The 23,376-nt window shown below is 45.5% G+C and overlaps 1 protein-coding gene across 2 annotated transcripts in view; it reads right to left on the reverse strand.

Annotated features, from left to right (window-relative positions):
• B3GNTL1 (UDP-GlcNAc:betaGal beta-1,3-N-acetylglucosaminyltransferase like 1) overlaps positions 1 to 23,376 on the reverse strand; it is a 115,693-nt gene that overhangs the window by 86,270 nt on the left and 6,047 nt on the right. For both annotated transcript variants that reach the window (XM_021711214.1, XM_021711213.1), the window contains one exon: positions 18,414 to 18,478. The gene's annotated coding sequence lies outside the window, so the exon portion shown is untranslated. The remainder of the gene's footprint in view (positions 1 to 18,413; positions 18,479 to 23,376) is intronic.

Raw genomic sequence — 23,376 nt, forward strand, 5'->3', positions numbered from 1 at the left:
AACCCACGGGCTCAGGCAATCCACTCACCCCAGCCTCCCAAAGGTGCGGGATTACAGGCTGAGCCACCGAGCCCGGCTACGTATTTTTTCTTACCTAACTGGTTATGATGCAAGTTTTGCATTTTGTTTGTTTGTTTGTTTTGTCTAAGGTTTGTAATGTTTATTCTGTGCTGCGAAGTTGCTTAAAAGCACACCCAAGTCTGATGGGTACATTTTCCTTGGCTTTTAGGAGCTACAGAGCACGGTGGTGGCTGAGGGCCAGGTGGTGGTTCTGGAGTGCCGGGTCCGGGGAGCACCCCCTCTGCAGGTCCAGTGGTTCCGGCAAGGCAGTGAAATCCAGGACTCTCCAGATTTCCGGATTCTGCAGAAAAGTAAGGAAGGGGGCCCATTTCCCCATATCTGCTGTTTTCTTCTCTCTAGATTCAAGGAAACCAAGAAGGGTTGAGTTGACTTCTACTTTCAAAGAGTGGTGAGTCCGGGTGCGGTGGCTCAAGCCTGGACTCCCAGCACTTTGGGTGGCCGAGGTGAGGGGATTGCCTGAGCCCACGGGTTCAAGAACCGCCTGGGCAACTTGGTAAGACCTTGTCTCTACAATAAATCAAAAAATTAGCTGGGCATGATAGCACACAGCTATAGTTCCGGCTATTTGGAAGGCTGAGGCGGAAGGATCACCAGAATCTAGCGGGTCGACACTGGGGTGGCCGTGAGCGTGCCACTGCACTCCAGTCTGGGCAACACCGTGAGACTCCAACTCAAAAAAAAAAAAAAAAAGAATATGGAACGATGGAACTCTGGTAAACTGGTTCAACCTCCTTAGAAAACAGTTTCAGGGTTTCTTACAAAGTTAAACATACACATACCATACCACCCAGAAGTTCCACCCTTAGGTATTTTCCAAGAGAAACAAAAACACATGTCCACAATAAGACCTGCACACATTTCACAGGATCTTTACTCGTGATAGTCCAAACTAGAAGCAATCCAATCCATTAATAGATGATCATATAGATTAAAAAAACATGTGCTTTATCCACACATTAGAACACATCACTAGAAAATGAAAAAGAATGAATTACTAATATAAGTAACAACATGAACAACTCTCAAAAACATGCTGATTGAAAAAAAGCCAACCACAAAAGTACATACTGGATGATTCCACTTATGTGATGTCCTAGAACAGAAAAAAACCCCCTAATCTATAAAGAAATCACATCAGCAGTTGGTTCAGGAGGGGGATGAGTGCAAAGAGGTATGTGGGACTTTTTGGGGCAATGGAAACGTGGTTTCTACATGTGTGGATCCATTTGTCAAACTCACTGAATGGCTGCATTTTATTCTATGTAATATCCCAGTCAAGTTGATTTTTAAAAGATAATGTCTCTAATGAAGCCTACTCAGCAGTTAGAGAGAAACTTAATCTGAGTTCACTGATTATTTCACTGAAGATACTTTTTCAGAAAATCACTTTAAGTCTTAAGTTGACTGCATAAGCTCCATAGCAACAACAGCAGAAATGTTCAGCTTCATATATACAGTATCACCATTCCCAAAATGCACTGCTTCCACTGGTCAACTTCCAGTTCCTATTCATATCCATATAATTTTTTACATCATGTAGTTGTAGCATAAGTAAAAAATAAAATTTAGAATCAAATATGCATACAAATCCACCATCTAAACACATACAAATCCAAGTTGTACAATTCCACCTGCTGAGAGTACTAAGAGACCCCAGAACCCAAGTGCTGTCTGAGGCCCAGCCCTTTGCCATCCTGAAGCCCTGCCCCTGCCTGAGTGACCCCTTCCAACTTTGTCCCTCACAGGCTCCTCCGCTCCTGTTCCCAAGGCCTCATCCCTTTCCTGAGATTCTGAAGTTACCTAGATGCCCCAAGATGTGTATGTGTGGTGAATTTTTCCACTATTGTACATCCAGTCAACAGATGCTAGAATGAACCTGATGCAATTAATCTGCAAATGTTTGCCCGCTGGCTTCTTGCTCTTCCCTGAGGGATTGTGGAGAAAGGAATTCCATTTAATTGAAAGAAAGCACATGAAGAATGCCCTCTGATCAGCTAAATATTCCAACAGGAAGAAGGATGAACAAAGGAACCAGACTTGGAGCTTTCTGGGCTGAAAGACACCACCTCTCACTAGTTCCTGGTATTACATCAAGAACTGGAGATGTGCCCCAGGTCACAACAAACAGGGCCCCTTTTCAGGGAGAGGGCCCTGGGGAGGAAACTCAAGGTCATTTCTTGTAGGGAAGATCTGCCCAACGTCTGGTCATTTTGCCCTATTGCATAGCAAGTCCAGGCCTCAATAAAGGAATTTCATGAGTGGGGTCTGTGCCTGGAGCCCCCTCCCAGCTCTGGCACAACCTTATCCTCACCCACTGACTGCTGAATAACCCCAGAGTCACCCACGCCACAGGGCAGTGGGAGCCAAGGGTGTTTGCTATCTCATCCTGGAAAACATTCGCTTGGGTGTGGGCAGTTGACTCTGGAGCTGACTCTGGGCTCCCCACTTGTTGCAGAGAAAGAACACATACTTTTAAGTTACTATGTAATTTCCCTCCTTGGGTTTCTTAGCAAAATCAGAGAGCTCTCCCTGTCCTTCCTCGTTCTGCTTTCCAAACTCCACACCCTGCCAACAGCTCACCCTTGTTCTTTTCAACCAGGCAACTTATCCACACATTTTGTCACCAGAATGATTTTCTTCCTGAGATTGTGACATTACCTAGACACCCCACAAGGAATATGTGTGATGAATTTTTCCACCATTGTGCATCCAGTCAACAGATGCTAGGGTGAACCTAATACAGTCAAACTTCAAATATTTGTCCACCTTCAACTTAGTTGAAACTTTAAGCTAGGTCCTGGGGATACGAAGGGGAGATCTGAGGACAAACAGTGCCTCTCTGGTCTCTGCAAGCCCACACTCTAATGGCAAAGAGGCACATAAGACAGACAGAGAGACAGGGAAGTGAGGCACCACAGCCAGAGGCAGAAAGGGATGAGATGGACAGTGTGCTGGAACAATGATGGGAGCTGGGGACAGTGAGGACCAGCGGGTGAGGTTTCAGCAGGACAGATGGAAGTAGAAACAGAGAAGACCAGCAAGACAGGTAAAGGTGAGGTCAGTGAAGACCAGTGAGTTAAGGGTCCAGCATGACAGGCAGGGATAGGGACAGTGAAAGTCAGGAGGTGAGGCTCCATCAGGACAAGTGGTGGGGACTGTGAAGTTCAAGCAGGATAGGTCAGAGTGGGAGCAGTGAGGCTCCAGCAGGGCAGATGGGGGTGAGGACAGTGAGGCTCCAGCAAGACACGGTGAAGTGAGGAAAATGAGGAACAGCATGACAGGAAGAATGGGGATAGTGAGGCTCCAACAGGATAGGTTGAAGTTGAGTCAGTGAGGACCAGCAGGTGAGGCGCCAGGTGAGGGGGACACAGTAAGACTCCAGCAGGACAGGTTGAGGTAGGAACAGTAAGGACTAGTAGCTGAGGCTCCAGCAGGACAGGTGGAGGTGAAGAGAGTAAGGACATGACCAGCAGGTCAGATGGAGGTGGGGACAGTGAAGAGCAGCAGGTCAGGCGGAAGAGGGGACAGTGAGGACAGTAAGGATCAGCAGGACAGGTGGGGGTAGGGAGAGTGAGGACCAGCAGGAAAGGTAAAAGTAAGGACAGGTAGAAGAGGGGACAATGAGGACCAGTAGTAGGACAGGTAGAGGTACGGACAGTGAGGACCAAAAGGTGAGGCTCCCACAGGAGAGGTAGAGATAGGGACAGTGAGGACCAACAGGACAGGTAGAGGTAGAGATAGTGAAGATCACTGAGTAAGGGTCCAGCAAGACAGGTGGAGGTGGGACCAGTGAGGACCAGAGGGTGAGGTTCCGGCTCTTCACGGGGCAAAGTCCTCACTGAGCATCTCAGGACACAAGGGTCACAGCACTGACCTACAAATGCCCTTGGAACTACAACTCATTCTCAGAGTGGAAAGCAGGCATCAGAGGTCTCCATGGGTCACCCAGCCCAGTGCTGGCCCCAGAAGAATTACTTGGAAGCTTGTTAAAAACACAGGGTCTGCCTATGAGAGCTGGAGGGTGCAGCTCTGCAGTGGGCCCAGATATCTACACTTTCCACAAGCCCGCTCTTTGTCAGTGGGTTTCAGAACCAACACTTTGGAGCAAATACACTGCTGAACAAATACCATGTTGTCCCTCCTTCCTAAGCCTTAAGAAGAACACACTCTACAAAGATTAAAATATTTCAAAAGCTCACTACTGTCTGGGGCGTTAGTCCCTTAAAAACACATCAAGCCCAGTGGCACCAGCAAGAGCCACAGCCTGCCAAGAATAACACACTCCACAGACAGAAACAGGCGGGCAAGTATCACGGGCCTAATTGAAGGGTGCCTTAAAAAGAACAGAGACTTCTCAGCACTCACATAAGTCCCTCCTGAATGTTTTGTTTTTCCTCTGTTCCAGAAAACTCTTTCTGAACATCAGTGTTAAGAACAAGGATATCTCTTCTTGAAAAGAGCAAAAGTAGAGGCGTCTACACAAACAGATCTTTGCCAATTTGCAGTTCAGAAAGAGGGCCCTCCTGCCTCAGGGATAAAGAGTTCAGTCAATGCTGCTCAAGCTTTTTTGGGAATAGTCACCACTGAAATCACGTGGCCCTACCCTGAACCAGCTAAAACCACTCCAGGCCTTGGGTCTAAAGCACAAGCCCATAATTTTCATCTTAGGAAAGAAAGGGAGAGGATGAATATAACAGAAAGGAAGGGAGTGGTGTGCTTGGAGAAGGAGAGAGGGCAGGACTGGAGTCCTCACTGCCCCCAGTCTTGCCCTCATGTGGCTAAATAAATTATAGACATATTCACGTGAAAATCTGTATAGTTTCCTGCATACCACTGGCAATAAAATGGGAAAAACAACTCGAGACCTAACTAGCAAAGTCCGCAACAACGACAGCAACGGATGTGCATACCAGGAGGACCGTGTCCTGGTTCCTCTTCCCCCTCTGCACCTCTCACAGGGCTTCCAAGCCTGTCTCGCCAACAGGTTTAGTGAGAGTAGCATCTCCAGCCTGGCAGCAGTGCTCGTCTGGAAAAGCAGCCAGCCCAATCCTGTGCTCCTACTATCCCACCTGCACCTGCCTCAGTTCACATTAACTTCTCGTTGTTTTCTAATGTTGCAGAAGATTCAAACATTCCAGGCTAAACTCGATCTACCAAATATAGAAATCAGGTGGCATGTGATAAAGAAATGAAGAAAAACAAACCCCACTCAGCAGGCAACATCTGCATGTAATAAGCCTTCTAAATATAGCGAAAATAACATTACTGGTCCCAGTAACCGCCACAGTCTGTGGTCAGCTGCTTTGCTCTCAAAACCACCCAAGCCAAGCACGTGGGCTTGTACTCCATTCTAAGGAATGCCAGTGGGGAAGCACTCCATCTCTCTCTTTCCACCCTACATCTCACTCCCTCCTTGCATCTGGGCAGAGTGAGACAGGAAAGTAGAAACACAAACCTGACTGGTTAAATCTGCCAATTTTTCCACTGACTAGCAGTTGGACAAAATGTTCATAGCAAAGGAAGTTAAAACTGCTTCCTTAATCATCTATAAGTGAGTTATTTAAAAGATCTTTCTTCACCTACTGATTCCGTGCGGGTTCTTCCTTTGTATCACTAGAGAAAACACCAGATCACATGGTCTCCAACACAGTGTGGGGGACCCACCTGATATGGACACCTGCTGTCCCCACACTTCCTGATAGACCTGAGGGCTAAAAGGGGTGAACCATACACAAGGTTCAAAATAGTCCACTCCTGCAGAGGAGCGCTGAGTCATACAGGTGGCAGGGCAGCTCTCCTGATTACCTGGATGCAGCCCCCGCTGGAGGCCCTGCATGGTCCTGGGAGCCTAGGGGCCTCACCTGGCTCCTGGCTACTTCAGCTGCATCATCTTCTCTGTTCACACAGAAACTGATCAATGGCACCACCTCCTCTGTGTGTCATGATAGCTACATGGTTGGGCACTACTGAGTACTTCTGTCAACCTCAGACATCAAAAACACATCTGCTCTTTTCCTTGAGAAAACCAAGAGAAAAGAGACCAGCAGATGCAACAGATCCCTGTCAGCAGGCAGTGCTATCTTTTTGAAAGAAGACATTACTGGCTCAGCTACCTTCCATACACATTCCCTGGTATTATGGAAACATCGACTCCCTGTTGGAGGTGGTATTCTGTTGTTGGTTTTCTAAGTATGTATGTATGTATGTGTGCATGTGTGTGTGTGCATTCATTCATTCATGCATTTATTTATGTAAATCTACAAGTGTTGACACGCCCCATCAAACTGAGACCAGGCTAAGCTTGTGGAAAGTCACTGGCCCTGGAGGTGGTCAGGTCCTGGATGAGAGGACTGAGGCCCAACAAGGTCACTCAGCATGACTTGGGCTGCTTTCTGCAACCAGACGAGCAGACACTGCAGTGCCACAGGATGATCCCAAACACTGCAGACAGGGCCCAAAACGTGCTGCTCAATCATGTCACAAATCCCTCCAGCCCCAACCAAATACCCTCGCTGAACACACCACCAACTCAGAGGGTAGTAAGAGGCTACCACCATGAACTGAGGGAGAGAGAGCTGGTAGTCCTAAGACTGGACTCCCCACACCAGAGGGCATCCTGGCGCCTGTGATTCACAACGCCTCCAACTAGGGCCAACATGCCTATGTGTACCTGCCAGGAGACCTGAAGACAGGAAGAACCCACCAACTATGGTTCTCTTCACCCAAGACTGGGAGAGAACTAACCTAAAAATCACGGACCCTGGAACCCAGGCCTCTCCCCAGAGCCCAGCAGGGCTGACGCTTGTGGATCAGAAGACTACTTCCATGTACACCTGCCACACACTCTGAATGCCTGGCCTGACCTGTCACACACCCTGAATGGCTGGCTTGACCTACCTGCCACACACCCTGAATGCCTGACCTGACCGCCAAGAGTACAGAGAGCCATAAATAAACACCAGCACATCTAAGAGGATCCAAGAAGCAGAGCCAAGATGACTTCAGAACGAGAGAAGCAGCACCTGCTCAGAGCCCAAAGAGAGAGGGGATAAGGCTAACAGGAAAGGCCTGGGGAAGATGTCCTAGAGCCAAGAGGAAAGGCTCCCAGGATGAGGCATCAGTGCTAATTTTCAAATTCAGTGGCTAAACCAAAGAGCAGGTGGTCACAGTGCACACTGAACAAATGAACTGAAAGCCTGAGCTGCAAAGTGCAAAATTACCAATGACAGAAATCAAAGGGAAACACACACAAACGGTGAGACCTAAAACTTGAACACAAGGACTTCCAGAAGGAGAAAACAAGATAAAAAAGAAAAAACTCAGATCCAATACAGAAAACTTATCTCACTTTTTAAAAGCTCAAAAAGGATACCAAGTTCCTTGACACACACTGAAGACTTCCTACATTCCAAGAATATGAGGACAAATCTTACAAATCTTCAGTCACAAACATATTTTTAAAAATTGGTAAGAAAAAAAAACCTAACAATGCTCACCTGACACGGAAAAACCATTTGACTAAATCGAACACCAAAATATGATTAAAACACTCAACAAGCTAGGAATAGAGGAGAACTGCCTCAGCTTGATCAACAGCCACTTCAAAATCCTCCCGCAAACACATATGGTAGTGACAGGCTGAATGCTCTCTCAGATCAGGGACAGGCAAGGACATCTGTGCTTCCACTCTGACTAAGCACAGCACTAGGAGTCCTGGCCAGTGCAGTAAGCCTCACTGAGGAAGAATAACACTCTCCCTATCTGTAGATGACACGAATGTCTACAAAGAAATTTCTAAGCTGGCCAGGCATGGTGGCTCACACCTGTAATCCCAGTACTTTGGGAAGCTAAGAAGGGAGGATTGCTTGAGCTCAGGAGTTTGAGACCAGCCTGGGCAACATAATGAGACTCAGTCTCTACAAATTTTTTTTTTTAATTTAGACAGGTATGGTGGCATGCACCTGTAGTCCCAGCTACTGGAGAGGCTGAGATGGATAGATCGCCTGAGCCCAGGAGGTCGAGTCTGCAATGAGTTGTGATTATGCCACTGCTCTCCAGCCTGGATGACAGAGTGAGAGACCCCAACTTAAAAAAAAAAGAAAGAAAAGAAATTCCCAAGCAATCTAATAAAAGCACCCTAGAACTAATAAGTGAGTTCTCAAGGGCACAGGATGCAAGATCAATATACAAAAACCAATCTCATTTCCATCCCCTCACGATACACATGTGGACATAGAAATTAAAAATACAACACCCATTTACAATTGCTCCAGAAGAACTTAAATACATAGGTGCAAACTTAACAAACATGTTCATAATCTGTATCCTAAAAATTACAAAATGCTGGCAAAAGAAATAAAACATGATCTAAACACTTTTTTTTAGGGAAGGTCACAGACATCCTCTTCTACATCAGAATCTCCTGACATGATAGCCCTAGGGCCTATCACACATCCTCTGTCAGGAGGCCCTGGCCAGGGTCAGGTTCTGAGTGTCTTCACCCCTCTGGGCAGCGCCAGTCCCCTCCGCATAGCATTTCTTCAGGTCCTTCCTACATGGTTGCAGACCCAAGCTTCACTCTGCAGTCTTGGGGACTGTCCACAGGACTCAGGTCCCAGTTCTCGAGAGGATGGGGAGTCCATCTCCTACTCACCTGGAACATCATGCTAGGCACAGCCTGGGATGCTGGACTCTTCCATGATCTGCCTTCTCCCTCACATGCATGTTCTTGTATTCTTATCTGCAGATATCTAGGACCACCAGGGTTGCCACTGTCAAGAGGGCCCCTGCCATCTCTGGAAAGGTGCCTACTGGCTCCCAGGCAAGGTCATGAAGGAATTCATGAAGTCAACACAATGCTCAGAAGAGCTGCAACAGGTCCTCCAAGTTCATTTGGTTTTTAGGGGTTTTTTTTGGGGGGGGGGGTTCTGAGTAGGATTCTCACTCTGTTGCCCAGGCTGGAGTGCAGTGGCACATGCTCACGGCCACCGCAGCCTCCATATGCTGGGTTCAAGTGATCCTTTCGTCTCAGACTTCCAAGTAGCTGGCACCACAGGCACATGTCACCATGCCCAGCTAATTTTTTTGATTTATTGTAGAGACGTGGTCTTGCCAAGTTGCCCAGGCTGATCTCAAACTCCTGGGCTCAGGCAGTCTTCTCGCCTTCACTTCCCAAAGTGCTGGGATTACAGGCATAGGCATGAACCACTGTGCCTGGCTCTCAAAGTTCATTTGTATATAGGCCAGGTGGGAAACTGAGGATGTCCCCTTTCATGGAACAATGTAAGCGTGGCTGGGTCCTCAGATCAGCCCCCAAATATCTAGTTCAACCTCACTTAACTATTTAAAGTTGAACACACAATCCAAACTCCAGGCATTCACTTAAGCGCTTACTGAGTCCTACCACCTGCCAAGCAGGATCCAGGCATTCCAAAGCATCTGGGGTCACAGGCCTTCATCCCTGTCTGTGCACAACGAAGACAGGTGAGAAGAAAAACAAGCAAATGATGCCATCTGCTAGCAGCAATGGATGTTGTACAGGAGACTGAGAGGAGCTAGTTACTGGAGAGGCTGTGCGGCCTAGGAACTCCCCCCCCGCCCCGCGCCCCATGAAAACACATTCAGAATTCATAGGTCAGCAGCTCTCACTCCCTGTGGCATAACAGTCAAAATGCAACCTCAGTGTCCCAGCAGGGAGGCCTGTAAGTCCACATTCTCTACTAATCTGCAACAAAAATGTTCAAGGTACAGTCCTTAGTCACATTCTGGCCTTTGTCCTTCCTGGCACTGTTCCCATGCTGACAAAGAACATGGCAGTTACACTTGGTGCCTTGCCTTCAAACCGACCCCAACCAAGGACACACAGAAGAACCTGAGCCTATTCCCCACAGACCCCTACATGCCCCCAGGAAAGGCTAGGCCAAAGAGGGGACCATCTGGGGAGACTATCCAACGAGAGCTGTGACAGGGCACACCTGCTCTCATGGTGCTGCAGGAAGGTCCTCTGGAAGATCTCGGTGCTGGCCCTACCTGGGGTCCTCACACCACAAGGGCTCCACAAGTCTCCCCTCCAAGAATCTCCAAAGCATATACTAAGCTTCTAAAAACTTAATGCATATTCCCTCTCTGTCCTGGCCTGAGCAGGGTGCATGCTAGAGGAGACTAGCTATGCATAGGTGGGGAGGGGTGGTAAGATAAACCACCTTCCAGCAGGTGAAATGAACTAGCAGCACTGGGTGGAGACTGCAAGCGTTCAGTAAAGGCATGGCTTCTAGAACACAGACATGGAAATAAAGTACATGACTGCAAATAAACCCCCAGCTCTGTCCACTAAGAAGCCTGGGAAAGGCTACACCCCAACAACAGTGAAAACACTGAGCACCCAGACGTTGTCTTCCCGAATAGAACCAGGACCCCTTGAGAAATGGCTAATGCCATGAGAATTCCTAGGATGATGACCCTGGAAGGTCCTGCTGTACCAGAAAGGCAAGAATCCTCAGAGGTGGCAGGACCACATCCAAAGTCACGAAGGCCAGTCTGAAAAGTCTCTCACTGGCCAAATCATAGACAATGACCATTGCAATAAACCATCATAGTAACCAATGATAACTCTTCAAGAAAGCAAGAAGTCCACACTCACAAATGAACATGTATTACAAGTCTGATGGGAGGAGGATATGTATCTGGCCTTGCCTTTCCTCACAGCAGGCGATACCTGCATCAGGTGCTTACACTGAACATCATCAGGAATGAAGCAAATCAAAACCATATGCCCGACAGAGGTAGCCAGAAGGAGGCATCACCCCTGAAGTACTCTGGGTAGAGATGCATGACCCAACAGCACCACAAGAAAACATCAGACAGCTAGAGTTTTAAGGGGTATTCTACAAAAGAAGTGCCATGGAATCTTCAAAACATTGAAAGGAACCAGGCAAAGTGGGGACCAAAGGGAAGCCCAAACCTTACTTGTACAATGACCACTTGTATACCTAATCCTGAATTGTACCTCAAATCTTTAAAATAAAAAAATACACCATGAAAAAAATAAAACATCAAAAGGAGGAATGTCAAGGAGACGCTAAGGAATATTCCAGACTGGAGGAGGTTAAAGAGACACAACACATAAATGCAGAGCAGGATTCTTAGTGAGATCCTTCTGCTCCCATGGCACTACTGGGACTGCTTGGCCAAGCATCATGTATTAGTCATGTTCCAGTGAACATGTCATGTTTAACTGTATAAATGTAATTTTGTACATAATATTTTGGATTTTTTTTTGAGTCAGCATCTGACTGTGTCACCCAAGAAAACAGTGCAGTGGCACAATCTTGGCTTACTGCAGTCTTGACCTCCTGGGCTCAGGTGATCCTTCCACCTCAGCCTCCCAAGTAGCTGGGACTAGGCGCACATCACCACACCTGGATAACTTTTTTGATTTTTTGTTTTGTTTTGTAGAGACAAGATCTTGCTATGTTGCCCAGATTGGTCTTGCACTCCTGCTCCAAGTGATTCTCCTGCCTCAGCCTCCCAAAGTACTGGGATTACAAGCATGAGCCACTGCGCCTGGCCAGAATTTTAAAAATGTAATATTGTTAAGATTCATCCATATTGTTGCATGTCATTATAGTTATTCAATTTTTTAAAACTGAGGTAAATTTATATGCAGTGAAATGCAAGGTTTCAACATGAAATTTGTATACAAAGTGAACAGTTTGATTCGTTTTGACAACCTATGCACCTGTATGACTAACACCTCAGTTAAAATATAGAGATTCCCATCACTCGGGGTGTTCCCCATGCCCTCTTTGAGGTTCCATCTCCACAGCTACTGCTAACCTGACTTAGACGACCACAGCTCCATTGCCTGGTCTTGAATTTTACATTGGAGAAACCACGCAACATGTACTCCTGTGTTTAGCTTTTCACGCCACATAATGATTACCCATGACAGCATGCATATTGGTGGTTTGCTATTTTTCCCTTATCCATTGTGTGACTATGCCACAGTTTATTTCTCCACTATTATGGTCATTAGGGTAGTTCCCAGTTTGGATTATTGTAAAAAAGGCACCGTAGGCTGGGCTCAGTGGCTCGGCCTATAATTCCAGCACTTTGGGAGGCCTGAGCCTGTGAGTTCGAGATCAGCCTGGACAACTTGGCAAGATATCATCTCTACAATAAATCAAAAATTAGCCGGGTGCGGTAGCATGCACCTGTAGTTCTGGCTACTTGGAAAGCTAAGGCGGGAGGATCACCTGAGCCCAGCGGGTCGAGGCTGGGGTGGCCGTGAGTGTGCCACTGTACTCTCCAGCCTGGGCGACAGAGTGAGACTCCCACTCAAAAAAAAAAAAAAAAAAAAAAGAAATGCAGTAGCAGAATGAGCCCAAATAAAGCAAGAGAGCAAAATCACACAGATAGGACAAGAAAGAGATAAAGAAACTTGGATGAAAAGAACGGCCTCCTAAGCCAAAGGTTCCGGGAACTGTGGGAGCAGCCATTGCCTTGTGAGAGTGGCAGATGGCAGTAACCCTGAGGTCTGGAGCCTGGCTTCCTGGCATCCCTCTCATGAAAGGAATGGCAGTGAGTGTGAGGACAGACAGGCTTGTCAATGCCTCGCCCCACAGACCAGGAATGCCCACAAATGAGGACCTCCTCCTTGCTGAGGCAGCAGAGTTGAGTACGTGGCCTTTGCACTGCCCCATCTGCGGCACCCAGTCGCCTTGGCTTTTCTTATTCCAGCCACATAAGCCTCCCTCCTCTTGCCTCTGAGTCCCCAACCCAGGACAGACTGTTGTGGGACCATGTGGTTTCCCTCACAGACAGCCACATGGAGATCCCCAGTGAAGATGGGAGGGGAGAGGTGGGAGGGTGGTGGACAGAGGTTCTCTACTCTGGGAACCCGGGGGGAGGCGGGGTGAGGGATAAGAAAGCCTGGTCACCTGAGAAGGAAGCAGCACTCTAAGAACTGCCAGAACCTCCCTGGAGTAGGCTACCACTGGGATTTTTTCACAGATATCGCATCTGCACATTTCCAAGAAGCCAGAGAACCTGAATCCTCGTATGAGGTAGATACTTAAAGGCCATTTTCTTTAAAAGCCAGACTTTTGGTTTGCCTTGTTTTATTCTACCAAAGTTCCCAAGAACAACACAAACAACCAGACAAGAATATAATAGTATTTAACTGGGAGGGGGAAATTCAACTTCAACCACTGATTTAAAACAGGCATGGAAAGGTCTTAAACTCAGCCAGGACCATCCAGAGCACCCAAAAGGTCACTTACAGAATATGATGTGACATTAAACAGAGATCCATAAAGACACATTCTTCCTTCCAACTAGCAACTTTACTCTGGATGGAAATTTAGAACTACAACACAGCAAATGAGATCACTCATTCTGGCAGGAATGGCCCATTAGAAATCATGGTCAATTTCACATGCTAGAATTTGGCCATGTTTTTACTATAAAGCTGTCCCCTTCAGTACCATGCCATAGGACAGCCATGGTGAATGCCTTCCTACAACCTTCTGAATACCTGAGGCCACTGAATAGGCCCCATCTAGATATGTTTCACACAAAGAAAACAGTATCCACAGTGAGTTTTCATTATGACTGCAGCCTTTTTGAAGGTAGGTAGTGGGGAGAAAGGAGATGCTTTATTAGCAAGAGTTGAAGATCCATTTAAAATGTCCCAGAGGTCAGGAGTCATATTTGTTCAATTCACTTTAACAATCCCCTACACATACTGTGTTTAGAGCACATTTCAAGGAAATCTTACTGGTCAACTGGGCAAAACCTCAAGATCCTTTCAGGACTTTCATCTCTCGTCCTCATGAATCTACAGAGCAGCCAACACCCAAAGGAAGGTGCCAACACCCTCAGGAATGTTTGAGAGATCTGCCTCTAAGTCCAGGCTCAGGGACTAAACAATGAGGTCAATCAAGGCCAGACCTCAGGACCCACCCAGGCCCAGGGCCCCAGTCCATTTTCCTTCCATGTCTCAGTAGGGTAGTTCACAGGGCAATGCACCAGTGTTCTTCAAGATGTCATCAATATTACAACCAAGAAATCCTCTTTACATGTAATAAAACCCCTAAATAAAAGGAAACCCCATTGCGTCTTTTGTTCCCTGGATACAGAAAAACTAGCTAGCACATATCCGCAAAAATGCCTCTTTGGAACCAACAGGACTTGAGTTAAATTTATGTAGCTTATGCCAGGCACAGTGGCTCAAGTCTGTAATCCCAGCACTTTGGGAGGCAGAGGCGAGAGGTTTGCCTGAGCCCAGACCGCATTTCTACAATAAATAAAAAAATTAGCCAGGTGTGGTAGTGTGCATCTGTAGTTCCAGTTACTTGGAAGGCTGAAGTGGAAGGATTGCACGAGCCCAGTAAGTCGAGACTGTGGTGGCCATGAGCATGCTACTGCACTCTAGCCTGGGCAACAGAGTGAGCCTCCAACTGGGAAAAAAAAAAAAGTATGTAGCTTAATCTCTGCCTCATAAATTTGTGTTTCTGTTGCTCTACTTTTGCAGTTTTTCTCTGGATCCTTTCTTCCTTTGTTGTCTCTGTTTTTTAAGTACAAAGCCCAAATCTAAACTCTGTGAGAAAGACACAACACCCAGGGCAGTTTCTATGTGTCCCACACTGAACTCTACACATTTGCCCTCCCTCAGTCACCAGGAGGGCAAATGTGATCCCCCACCACATGACCAAGGCCAGATGGTCTTATAGAGACAAGGCAACACTGCTTGAAGCTTTCTACAACTTATCTTAGCATTACTTCATCAATTTTTCAACTAAACCCTAAGAACAATTCAGATTTCTAGTGTCAGAGGCAAGGCTTCCCTGGGCAGACTTCTGTACCATCATCTTTCTCTGACACGCCCTGGAGCCAAGGTGTCATGGTGTCATCCAGTGGGTTGTCCTCTCTCAGAACATCGTTGCTGTCACTCTGAGCCACTATTTGCTGCCTCTCTGTCCCACGATGTCTGAATCTGCCAAACTAGACATCTGATCTGCTCCAACCTCTTCCCACTTCTGCAGTCTAAAGGGCATTTCAAGGGCCTCTTACTCTCCTCCTGTCTTTGACAAGTTGTTCCATTGCTGAGCTCACTGGCAAGACTCTATCACTACTTTATCAAGTGACCCTTGGGGCTGTGGTCCTCCCTGTTCTGACCCGATACTCCCACTCCTCCTGCTCTTCAGTGAACAAAAGAAACATATGAAGCAGACGAGACCGCAGAGGACAGAAGGTGACTTCAACATTTTCTCTTTTCTTCTAGCCCCAGATGAAAGCACAATTGAATGAAAGCTGGGACCTTCATACTGGGGAGATCTTAAAATGCCATGAGAACAGAGAAGTTCTAATCTGCTGCAAGTCACAAACTCAAATCTCGCTGCTGTTGTCATTACAGAGTAACGCATGATCTCTGTAAAACATTCAGAAAGAACCATCTTAACAGAAAAAAATAAAACGACCCTAATCCTATCATCCAAAGGCAGTATAAAACAGTTTTCAGACTTCATCTCTACCATAAATCAAGAAAAAATAGCCAGGCATGATGGCGCATGCCTGTGGTTCCATCTACTTGGAGGGCTGAGGTGGAAGGATCGCCTGAGCCCAGCAGGTCGAGGCTGCAGTGGCCATGAGTGTGCCATTGCACTCCCACCTGGGTGACAGAGTGAGACTCCAACTCAAAAACAAAGTTTTCAAAGTGGTGAGTCCAGCCGTATTTGGTGGACATTACCTTTGTGAAGAAAATATTAGATGGACCATCTAAGTGTGAAAACATGAGCCAATAAGAGGGCCAGAAGAAGGGAGGGTGAAATGTTCTGTGTAAGAAAACTGGAGAAATCCAAGGCATTTGGTCTAAGAAGAAAAGAGCAAGAGACCAGACAACAGGACAGGAAGCTAGAGCACATGGCACGAGCCCCATCGAGGTTTTGCTTTCCAGAGTAAGACTGTTTCAGATGCAGTTTTACCTTGTTTACACATAGGCGTGTAACTCCCCAACTTCTACATGTACCAAGACCTCATGCAGAGGTGTCTGGTAATCAAGGAAAAGAACCGAGTCAGCGTGAGATGAAAAGATGGTTCACACGTGACTCAATCCAGCAGGGCAGAGACTCTGAGAGCCGACATTGGGATAGTGAGCAGCATCCCCTCGGGAATGCAGGGACAGCCTGGGGAGCCCAGATATTCAGGAGAGCATGAACACTGGAGGAAGCACAGATGCTCTGGGGAGCAGACACTGTGGGTAGTAGCATGGATGCGTGGGGAAGCATGACTCCAGACCTGCGGAACCTGGCCACAGGGAAATTAATACAGACGATGGTTCTTAAAATTTATTTAATAGTAATTTTTTTAAAAATCCATAGTTGAATATAGACTATATATGCAATTATATGTTATTTTAGCCATTAAAATCATTTGTCCTGTTCTTTCAAATTCTTTACAAACATTGCAGTGATTTCCCCAGAGGTCAACAGAAATTTCCTCACCATTACTCTATCACATATTAACTTATTTTTAATTTTTCTTTTTTTTTTTTTGAGTTGGAGTCTCATTAGTGGCCGCTCCCGGCCACCGCAGCCTCAACCTGCTGGGCTCCGGCGATCCTTCCACCTCAGCATTCCGAGTAGCCGGAATTACAGGCGTGCGCTACCATGCCAGGCTGATTTTTTGATTTATTGTAGAGATGAGGTCTTGCTGCCCAAGCAGGTCTCGAACCTGCAAGCTCAGGCAATCCACTCACCTCAGCCTCCCAAAGGCACAGGATTATAGGCTGAGCCACCTAATAGAAATAAGCCCAGCTTATTTCTAATTTTTCATCAAAAAAACAACCTGAAACTTCTTTGTACTTAAATCTTTCTAAGACATACCTAGAAGTGAAATTTAGGAGTCAAAGGCGTAAGCATTTTTAAAGTTCTTGACATAAAATACAAAATTAAGCTATTAAGAAAGCACTAATTTATACTTTCCAAAATACGGAATATCAGTGGCTCACACTTGTAATCAATCCCAGCACTTTGGGAGGTCAAGGCAGGAGAATCACTTGAGCCCAGGAGCTTCAGACCAGTCTATGAAAAATAGCAAACCTTGTCTCTACAAAAAAAATAAAAAAATTAGCAAGGTGTGGTGGCGCATGCCTATAATCCTAGCTACTCAGAAGGCTGAGAAGGGTAGATCCCTTCAGCCCAGGAGCCTGAGGCTGTGGCTGAGCCATGATCAGGCCACTCTACTCTAGTCTGAGAAACAAAGTGAGACCCCGACTCCAAAAGAAAAAAAACTGCATATCTACATTTTTTTAAGTTATTAATTTTGTTCCCAAAAGAAATCTCACTAATTTGTTTGATTACAAATGACTTAAATTTTTAGAAAAGTATATTTGTTATTTGTATGCCCACTTCTGAGTCTCTACTCTTGGCCTTTTCCTGCTTATTGACCACATGTTCTTCTTTAGACTTTCTTATCAACTTTTACAAATTATTTTCATTTAAAGTTATTAATCTTTAAAGTATACTTGCCAATTTTATGTACGTTTACCTTCATTTTGTTCATATCACTCTCTGCTGTGCCATTTTACATTTTATGAACTCTTATTCATCATGAATTAATTAACTCATTAAGTGCCATAGCAATTAAACAGCAACAACCTGTCAACCTTAATTTTTAAGTATAACTATTAGAAAGATGATTTTCTTCCTTCCTTCCTTCCTTCCTTCCTCCCTCCCTCCCTTTCTTTCTTCCTCGCTCTCTTTCTTTCTTTTTTTTGAATTGGGGTCTCACTCTGTCACCCAGGCTGGAGTGCAGTGGAGCAATCACAACTCACTGCAGCTTCAACCTCCCAAGTTGAGTTCAGGCAATTGTTCCACCTCAGCCTCCTGAATAGCTTTTGTGTGCCCCTACACCCAGCTAACTTTTTTATATTTTTTTCTGTAGAGACGAGGTCTTACTATGTTGCTCAAGATTGTTCTCGAACTCTGGGGCTCAAGTAATCCTCCTGCCTCAGCCTCTCAAAGTGTTGGGATTATAGGCATGAGTCACTGTGCCTGGACCAGAAAAATGACTTTCAAGAACCATACTAGCTGGGCATGTGGCACACATCTGTAGTCCCAGTTTCTCGGGAGGCTGAGGTGGAAGGATCATCTGAACCCAGGAAGTCAAGGCTGCAGTAAGTTGTGATCCATGATTTTTAAAAAACACACACACTGAAATGTAAGATCATTTAATTAGTCAACTAACATATATATAATATATATAAACAAAAAATATATATGTATATACATATAAACTATATATATGAACAAAATGAAAAGAGAATTACTTACCGAGTCCAAAAAGCAAAGGTAAGACCCTGAGCTCTGTGCTATTGCTTGATTTTTAGAATACCCAACTGTTGAAAAAGAAAAGAAATGCTCTTTTATAATTCAATGTTAATGGCACTCTCTCTCATAAAGCTTAATATACCATATACTATAAAAAGCTAGGAACATTTTGCACTACCACCAACAATTTGCATAAGCTTTCAAAGGAATAAGAGGAAAGTCAAAGAGAGATAATGTCCCATACTTAGTAACTGATGTCATAAGTATGATGATAAACACAATCCACCCAGCACCATGTTAATGTAGTATATGCTCATTAGAGAAAAACAAATTAGGTGAACACTTAGTGAGTATAGAACAAAGCTAAGTCCCAGGAATATTTTGTTTAAAACAAAATTAAAATGTCCCTGAAAGGAAGCCTGTCCGGTCTGTGCTGATGAAGGTCAGGATCTGGTTATAAGGGGAAGCTGAGAGCCTGCATGTGATCGGTGGGTAAAACTCACCGAACCGGACACTTGTGGGTGGTTATCTACACATATATGTCTGTAAAAAGCTACAGTCACTGCCAGCATCACCATATCCAGGCAGCATATATCCCATGTCCCAGCTCTGGTCATAAAAGACATTATACTGTGCAGACCCAACAGAACTTCATTGTGTGGTCACCAAGAGCAGCACTTGAAATCAGAACTACACAAGTACAGATGGAAAAGCTGGAAACATAACAGTGAGAAGGCACTCTCTGGGGTTGTGAGGGTTCCTCTCATATAACCTGAGTGGAAAAAGGAGTAGGTGCCTTGAGAACACTGGCATGGACCACAAAAGTGACCAAAATTCTTCTGCTTGAAACTAGGCAAAGGGTTGCCTTTGGAGAGGAGGGAATAATGGGGGGACCCAAGCGAGCTTCAGAGCTGTGATGTTCTGTTCTTCCTCGGGGGGCTGGTTGCATACTGCATTCCGTCTGTGAACATTAACCCAACTGCATGATTATAAGTGTGCTTTTCTCTATGGAGATTATATTTTAATAAAAGCTTCAGAAAATCCTCACTTTCAAACATATTGCAACTCAACTGGAAAAAGAGTTAAATGATAGCCTATAGCTAAATACCAAAGGAAGGTGCTGAAAAAAGTACTCAGGAGGCTTAAAAGACAAAGTCACTACTAAGGGAGGTACAGAGGGAACATGAGAATGTTAGAAAGTAAACAAACAGAAATGAGCAGGGCAGACCACTGAATAGGGGCACCAAGGACAGTGCACAGTATGGCAGAGGCACTCAGTTACTCCGGGGTCCCCAGTTATTCAGAGGGCACCTGGCTATTTATAGGTCCCTAGTTACTCAGGAAGCCCCAGGTACTCAGGGGACACCCAGTTAATCAGGAGGCACCCAGTTATTCAAGGGGAGCCCATTTACTCATGGGCATCTGGTTACTCAGGGCACACCATGTGCTTGGGTGACTAGGCCTGAACCAGCTTCTGTAGGAACTGCCTGTCAAGCTAGAAGGCTTATCTTCACCCTGTTGGCAGGAGTGGCCAAGTAAGGTTTCTGAATTAGGAGTAACATGTAGAAATTAACCCTTGGCAAGCTGAGCCTGGATGCTGTAGTAGGGTAGAGCAGAGGAGGCATTGAGCCCAAAACAAGATGAGGAGGCTTCAAGGGGTAGGATACCCACTTTCCCTAGAAGAGAAATTGCCAACACCTGAATTGTGTTATCCAGATGGTTTCAGATGTAATGCTACCGAGAAAAGTCACACAAAGCAAAACAGATGTGTGCAAAGTTAAAACAATAAATCTGTCTGGTGTTCAAAGTCAAGACAAGATGCAGAAAGTTATCCATCCAAGGGACACTGGCCAGGTGTGTTCCTCAGCCACACCCGTGGCACTCCCTGGTTCTCTGCTACAAGGAGGAGAGAACAGGGGGCTCTCATCTACCAGAGTCTGTCCAGCTCCTGGGTGGCACTGAAGCAGGCCCACAGTACCACTGGGGTCAATGCTGCAATAAAGAAGTGCAACACGAATTCTCCCACCCCCATTCACATCCCCCAAGTGTCTGACTCAGGAGCAGTGCCCTTCTGCGGGGGTAGGGGGCTTCATACAAGGTAGAAGTTTAATTTCAAGCATTAACCCCTACAGCTCAGTCAGTCCAAATCAGTTAGCAGAATGATTCTGATTTCAAAGAACCACAGGTATAAACAAGAGCAGAGGAGGAAGTGCACCTAGGGGAGGCACCCAGCCTGGCTCCCCGCCCCAGGACAGATGGATTAGCTGCCATCACCAAAGCAGCTGTAGCTAAACCTCCATCATCACTGCAAAGTGAGGCAGGCACAAAGAAGCACAACCAAAGAGCTGTGTGTGAAAACAAAAAATGGAAAGAGACTCCACAATCATAGTGAAATGAGCGGAGTTCTGTGCAAAAAGTTTCTTATGAGTCAGGTTTTAGACGGAGAGAAATTGAATTCATGAATCTGGGTAATGAAGGAAGACGTATCTCAGTAAGGAAGCTGGAAGTTTCTCACAATGAATCTTGTGTTTGGCAAAGACAAGGAATTTGCTTTAATATTATTGCCTTGAAGAAAGTCAAATGTTTGTGTCGGGCTCATGTTTGGGGAGGCCGGTCCCTTTGTGAGGGGAGTCGGTTGCCATGGTCACAGCAGGAAAAACTCACGCCTCAGCGAGATATTAACATTCCTTACTCTTGGAGAGAAGAGGGTGAGATTGTGCTTTATTTTGATTTTAGCAAGTGATCACATTATTAAGAAATGTTTTATTCTATTGTGATATGAAGTCATAATAAATGAATCTTCATCTATTCCTAGCACTCCTGAAAATAAACACTGGATCTGTGTTATCTAATAGTCAATACAACTTGTCCTATTTAAGAAAGTACCATTAGAGGAAAATATGTCCTTTCAGATATAACCAAACGGACTCCATTTTATTAATGCAATATAGGATCTCCATGAATTTTTTTTTTTTACCCAAACTTCAGGCAGACTCCATTTCACTGTCCTCATCTTTGTCCTTCAAAATTTTACAACTGATTGTTTTTGTACTGACAGAATTCATACAAATGGGATATAGCTCAAGTTATAGCTGATCTATAAAACGTATTTTATGAAAGACAAACGCATTTTAAAAATGAAGATTAAGCCGGGCTTGGTGGCTCAGCCTGTAATCCCTTGCTTGGGGAGGCTGAGGTGAGTGAATTGCCTGAGCCCGTGGGTTCGAGACCCGCCTGGGCAACTTGGCGAGACCTCACCTCTGCAATAAATCAAAAATTAGCTGGGTGTGGTAGCGCGCCTGTAGTTCCAGCTATTTGGAAGGCTGAGGCGGAAGGATTGCCGGAGCCCAGCAGGTGGAGGCTGCGGTGGCCGGGAGCGGCCACTGTACTCCAGCCTGGGCGACAGAGTGAGACTCCAACTCAAAAAAATAAAACAAATAAAAATGAAGATTAGACAAGGAGTGTCACAACAGTCATCAAAATGTCTTCGGTTTGCTTTCATTCATCTATGGAAGATGCAAAAAATCTTTTCAATTAAAGAATATTAAAAGATGTTTACATTCGTTTCAAAAACCAATTTGGTTACACACATTTCAGAAGCAAATTGAAACAGTTGTTCCAAAACAACTGAGTTTTCCATTTCAAACAAACTAAGGATAATGAAAAGAAGAACTAATTTTGGGGAAAGCATTAACATCTTCCAAATATGCAAGATGATGATGATGATGATGATGTCAGAACAGCTGCGGACACTTCCTGACTGCCTGATGCATGCACCTGTCCTTAAAAATACAGCATATATTAGCTCATCTCATACCTTCACAACACTCCAAGATGGGGTGTCCACTATAATAGCCCATTCACAAATAAGGACACGAAAGCCCAGGCAGGCAGCAGTGGAGCCAACCCGCAAGCCTGGCCCCACACCTGAGATCCTACTTCTCTCCCATGCCCTCAGAGCCTCAAAGTGATGTGAGAGGAAAGCAGGAACAGGTGCTGCTCATGTCCACCGACGCACGCTGTGTGTAAGATCACTGTGGCAGTGTCAAAGGAAAAGGTCTTTCAGTATGAATGTTTACAGATAACAGAGGCTTTTTTCCTTTAAAAGACCAACTTTAAAAATTATTTCTGATTCAAAATTTTTCTTAAACATTTTACACACTTTTCTTCTTTCTGCAATAGAGTACCCCAAGTCCTACTTGTCAGGAATGTGATGTGGGCAGAGTAGGGAGTGCATTCTGAGAGAGTTCTGTTTCATTCTTTGAAGCCCAACTGTGCTGTCACTCACCCCCACCAATATCCACCCTCTACTTAGCCCAGAAAAACAAAAACAAAATGAATTAAAGATTAGCAGGAAGCTGCAAAAGGCAAAGACATCCTACTCCTAGGTGCTCCCAGCCTGGGAGAACATGCATTTTAAAGCATCTTCATGAAGCAGCAAAACAGCTTCAGAAAGCCAATGTTCAGAATTTTTATAGACATTTGCAGGTGGCCCCCAAGAACCTTGAGAAGGGCATGCTAGGTTCAGATTCCCACTCTGCTCTAGACGGGTGTGCGAACTTTGAGTAGGTCAACCAATAACCTTTAGGGGATGAGGACAGCACCTGCCCCTAGGACTGCAATGAGGATCACATGAGCCCTTGGGAGGTGATACACAAACCAAGCACCAATAAGAGGCCCGCGGCCCAGATGCTGCAGCTGTTGCCATCAACCAGGCACCTCTGAGGAGTCACGACCCCTGACATGGAAGAAAACAGAAGGAAGGAGAACCAACAGAGGGCCAGCAGCTTTAAGGAAACTATGTAACCAAGAACCACAGGATTTGTCTCTCCCATTCATTCCTCCCCAGAGCGCCACCCTGTATGCACAAGTCTATTAGCTCCTATGACCCCTTCTCTACCCAATCTACCTTGAAAATACTACAGCAGTTGCTGAGAACTGGCAGTTCTGTGAGTCACATGTTGAT

Source organism: Carlito syrichta, unplaced genomic scaffold, assembly GCF_000164805.1.
Source record: "Carlito syrichta isolate Samal-C Ts95f unplaced genomic scaffold, Tarsius_syrichta-2.0.1 Scaffold301934, whole genome shotgun sequence".
Lineage (NCBI taxonomy): Eukaryota > Metazoa > Chordata > Mammalia > Primates > Tarsiidae > Carlito > Carlito syrichta.